The 5,513-nt window shown below is 40.7% G+C and overlaps 1 pseudogene; it reads left to right on the top strand.

Annotated features, from left to right (window-relative positions):
- Nucleotides 1-4,028: 4,028 nt before the first annotated feature.
- LOC148109277 (small ribosomal subunit protein eS27-like pseudogene) lies at nt 4,029-4,185 on the top strand (annotated as a pseudogene).
- The last annotated feature ends 1,328 nt before the right edge of the window (nt 4,186-5,513 follow it).

Genomic DNA, 5,513 nt, shown 5'->3' with positions numbered 1-5,513 from the left:
CGTACTTGTGAATTCTCACTCGTTCCAATCATTATGTCACCGATGTAGTAGACCAGTGGGCAGTCCTTTGGGATGGCAAGACATCAGATTTCCTGTGGGCTAGATGATGACAGAAAGCTGGAGATCAGATACAGCCCTGGGACAGGGCTCTCGTACTGCTGCTCTTCTTGGTGAAAAGGAAGCTGTTTCTGGTGGCCCTTACTTACTAGCATAGCAGAGGAGTCAGAAAACTAGAGCTTGTAGGCTGATCTTTTGTTTTTTAAACAAAGTTTTATGGGATCACAGCCCTGCCCACATTTACATATTATCTACTACTTTCATGTGACCACAGCACACTGAGTAGTTCAGACAGTGACCTCGCTGAACAGCCAAAATACTGCCCTCAGACAAAGAGAAATAGAAATAGTGTTAGTTTTACTACTAGAACAAAACCATGGCCCCTTTATGAAAAGGAAACACTAAAGTGTGTTTATAGGGGCACCTGGCTGGCTCAGTCAGAGGAGTGTATGGCTCTTGATGTCAAGGTTGGGAGTTTCAGCCCCATGTTGGGTGTAGAGATTACTTAGAAGCAAACTCCTTAAAATAAATAAATAAATGAATGAATGAATGAATGAATGAATGAATAAATAAATAAATAAATAAGTCTATTTAAAATAGTTAAAATCAAATATTTTTTCTGAGATTTGAAATAATCAACATGTAATTAAATGAGCTTGCTCCCCCCCCCCCGTCTAGTATAAAATAGCTAGAACGACACCACTCTCTTAACCTCTGATCTAAAAAAAAAGGCTGTTTAGAAAAAAATCCATGTATATTTTTTACACCATTGGGCAAAGTAATTTGCAATATTTGATCGATAATTCATTATAACTTCTAATGAAGCACATTCTAAAAATCTTTGTTCTGAACAACCTCCCAGGCAAATTTCAACACAAGGCAGGACCCTCGTTTAGAATTCACTGGGGGATTAGTGTTGAAGTGCCATGTTGACCAGAGTGAAGAAAGGCTGGCTACTGTATAGATCCTGAGGTCTGTGTTTATCAAGCAAACAATCTCTCTGAGCTCAAAATCTGGTGGTGGGTGGGGAGAAGACAATGTCCAAGCTGACTCTCCGACCTTTGAATTTGGACGGCCCCTCACAGAAGTGTTTCTTATGTTTTTGAATTCTCATTTCCTTATAATAATTTGCAATTACAAAATTCTTCGTAGGATTAGTGAATGTTTTACAAAACATCTCATATAATTTCCATATCTCCCATTTCATAGGTAATGACTCACAGAAAGTCTGTCAAACATCCAGCTTCACAGAGAAAAGGACAAGAGAACAGATATTCACTGAGCATCCACAATATTGTAGGAACCATCTGAAGCCGGAACTCACATTTGATTTGTAGAATCCAAATCTAATATTCTTTTTTTTTTTTCTTTCTAAGTAGACTCCATGCCCAGTGTGGAGCCCAGTGTGGGCCTTGAACTCACAACCGTGACATCAACACCTGAGCTGAGGTCAAGAATTGGATGCTTAATCAACTGAGCCGCCCAGGCGCCCCCAAGTCTAATATTATTATCACAATGTATTGATCCCCATCATTATGAGTACCAGGGATGCCAGAAGCGGTGATAATTTTTTTATAAGATTTATTTGAGAGGGAGCGGGGGAGGGAGAGGGAGAGAATCTCAAGCAGACTCCCCACAAAGCACAGAACCTGGTGTGTGGCTTGATCCCAGTACCCTGAGATCATGACCTGAGCAAAAAAACAAGATCGGGAGGCTCGATTGACTGAGCCACCCAGGTGCCCCAAGTAGTGATACCTTTTAAACACATAAAAATATACCAAGCACTGCCCCCAAACTAAGAATAAGGTGGCCAGGAGAAGGGAAACACAATTGCAAAACTTTATGGCAAATGCTGTTTATAAAGTTATTGAATTAATGGCCGCAAAAATATGCTTATGTTACTACATGTGGACTTAAGCTGAAGAATAGGAAGGACTTCTTAGGAGTTTAGTTGTGAACTTCTGAAATAGCTAACCACAGAAAATTATCATGTGTGTCTCTGGATAATTTCTATTATTATTGAAGAGCAAATTTATCTTTTGGGAATGATTCAAACATAGTTCTGCTTCAAGTCAACAGCGGTATGAAACATTGCCCTGCTAGATGTATGATTCCATGATACCATCTCTGGTTAACATGGTGTCCCCCCAACCCCATGAATTTAACATTCTATAAATCTGTTGGGGAAGAGCTGTAATATCAGAGACGGATATGCTTCTAGAAGTATGTGCCATTGAGCTCTGTGCAAATATGCAGCAGGAGTAAGTATGCCTTTCTTCAGCTTCTTGCAGAGGCCACATGCTATCAGATTCACCAGTTATTTACTCACTAATTTAGCGGACAGACATTTATGACGCACACCCTATGGACTAGATTTGTGAAGACTATAAAACAGCTTACTAAAACGTTTTCCTATCTGGTAGATTTTGAGTGGCCTAGTCAAAACCTAGGCTAGTGGCACATCTGAGTTATCGCCTTCATTAGAAAGCCAGTTAATACACAAAGGAAATGAAACAAGCACCCTCTTGCTATCTAGGACAGAGGTCAGCAAACTTTTTCTGTAAGGAGCCAGACTGTAAATATTTTAGGCTTTGCAGGGCCATATGGTCTTTGTTGCAGCTATTTCATGCCCCATCCTGGTATAAAAGCAGCCACAGATAACATTTAAATGCACGGATGTGGCTGTGTTCCTATAAAATTTTATTTAGGGACCCTGAAATTTGACTTTCATATAATTTCCATGTGTCACAAAACATGATTCTTCTGATTTGTGAAAAAGCATTTAAAACGTATAAACTATTTCTAGCTTGGCCACATAAAAACAGCCCACGGGCCATAACTTGTCCGTCCCAGATCAATGAAATTACTGTCGAACACAGTTGTAGATAAACATGAAGGATGCAGGCAGTATAACGAAATATTAAAACATAGGTATAAAACTCAATGGTAAATATTTCAAATATTTTCATACCAAGAGTTGGAAAGATTTTACCATCTTTCCGCTTTGTGGGTTCTGTATTTAGATGGAGCAGACTTAGTTCTCCTTAAATGAGTAATTTTGGCAACTGGTACAGAAGTGATTCACAGGACTGCATACTAAAAGATGAGAAATAAAGACTTAATACTTTCAGATTTGTTATAGTTCTTAGTCTTATATTGCTGGAAGTTGAATTGCTTCCTATACAATTCTCTTATACTTGGCTCCTACTTTTGTTTTTTGTTTTTGTTTTCTGAATAACTGGCCTGCATATTAATCAGGGTTCTCTGGAGAAATAGAACCAATAGGAGCATATTTCTGTATCTAGATCTAGATATGTCTTTTTTTTTTTTTAAAGGCGGGTCTAGGGTGGGGCCTGCGATCCCTCTTTTCTTTTCTTTTCTTTTCTTTTCTTTTCTTTTCTTTTCTTTCTTTCTTTTTTTTCTTTCTTTTTTTTTTTTTGTTGTTGTTCAGTAGGTTCCATGCTCAACATGGGGCTTGAACTCCTGACCCTGAGATCAAGAGTCACATGCTCTACTGACTAAGCCAGCCAGGCACCCCTATATACGTGATTTTTAAAATAAGGAACTGTTTCATGTGCTAATGGAGGCTGAGAAGTCCCATGACCTTCAGTCAGCAGGCTGGACACCCAGGAGAGCCAGTGATGTAGTTCCAAGTTCAAGTCTGAAGACCTAGAAACCAGGAATACCAATGGTGAAAGTCCCAGTCTTGGAGCAGAAGACCAATGTCCCAGCTCGAACAGCCAGGTTGTGGGGGAACAAATTCACCCTTCCTTCACCTTTTAAATTCTATTCAGGCCCTTAATGGCACACTGGGGAGGTGTGATATTGTGATTTATAATAAGAAAGCTATTTTCCAGCAGTGATGGCTTCCTCACAAGAACGTGCCTCTCACAAAGGATCGCCTTCATCCCTCTCTAGAAGAGAAGAGGAAACACGAGAAGCGCCTGGTGCAGAGACCCAAGGCCTACTTCATGGATGTGAAATACCCAGGATAGTATAAAATCACCACCAGCTTCAGCCATGCACAAACAGTAGTTTTGTGTTGGCTGCTCCACTGTCCTCTGCCAACCTGCAGTAGGAAAAGCAAGGCTTGCAGAAGGATGATCCTTCAGAAGGAAGCAGCACTAAAAGCATCCTGGATCAAGATGAGTGGGAAACTACCCCAATAAACACATTTTGGATTTTAAATGTATATGTACATTTGTACGTCTATGTATTTGTACATTTGTCGCTGTTTCTGGTACAGAGCTCCCTAAGCTCTGGGGGGTGCTGGTTGTCAGGAGAATCAATCATGTGATTAGTGGGATGGAATTTTCAGTTCCCCCACCCCCAACTCCTGGGAGAGGAACATGAAAAATACCAAAGTCTTAGTCCACCCCCAGAATTTAATTTGGTTGTTCTTGTGCAGGGATTGAAGCTTCAGGCATTTTTTGGTTCTAATATGCAGCCTCCAAGGTATAGGCTGCTGCTCCACATGGACCTAAATTCCCATGGTCCACTGGAAATGCTGTCTTTTGATAAACAGAGACTTTTTTAAATGACTTATTAAATAATCTTAAGTAGGGGCGCCTGGGTGGCTCAGTCAGCTAAGCACCTGCCTTCGGCTCAGGTCATGATCTCAGGGTTCTGGGATCGAGCCCCACATCAGGCTCCCTGCTCAGCAGGGCATCTGCTTTTCCCTCTCCCTCTGCTTTTCCCCCCACACCCCCCCAACTTGTGCTCACTTTCTCTTTCTCTTATAAATAAATTAAAAAACCTTTTAAAAAATAATCTTAACTAGGAGGCGCCTGGGTAGCGCAGTCGTTAAGCGTCTGCCTTCGGCTCAGGGCGTGATCCCGGCGTTCTGGGATCCAGTCCCACATCGGGCTCCTCCGCTGGGAGCCTGCTTCTTCCTCTCCCACTCCCCTACTGTGTTCCCTCTCTCGCTGCCTGTCTCTCTGTCACATAAATAAATAAAATCTTAAAAAAAAAAATCTTAACTAAAAGTTTGATGTGGGGATGTATTTGCCAAGAGGCCAAAAAATAGTTAATTTTAAAAAGTTCTTTGAATCACTTAGGAGAAAATAAACATCTTTATATTTAAAAACAAAACATTGCATACCAATGTGCATAGGAGCATTTTTCACAACTGCCAAAAGGTAGAAACAACCCAGATGTCCATCAGCAGATGAATGGATGAACACACTGTGGCCTATGCATACAATGGAACATTATTCAGCCTTCAAAAACAACGAAATTCCGATACATGCTATGACATGAATGACACTTGAAAACATCGTGCCAAGTGAAATAAGCCAGACACAAAAAGACAACTATCATGTGACTCCACTGATAGGAGGTATCTAGAATAGGCAAATTCATAGAGACCGAAAATAGATTAGAAGTTACCAGGAACTGGTGGTCAAGGGAAATGGTTAGTTGGTTCTTAGCAGGTACAGAGTTTCTGTTAGGAATGG

This window comes from Ursus americanus, chromosome 11 (genome assembly GCF_024610735.1).
Source record: "Ursus americanus isolate L20-20 chromosome 11, mUrsAme1.1.p, whole genome shotgun sequence".
NCBI lineage: Eukaryota > Metazoa > Chordata > Mammalia > Carnivora > Ursidae > Ursus > Ursus americanus.
This window is presented reverse-complemented; position numbering and strand designations above follow the sequence as displayed.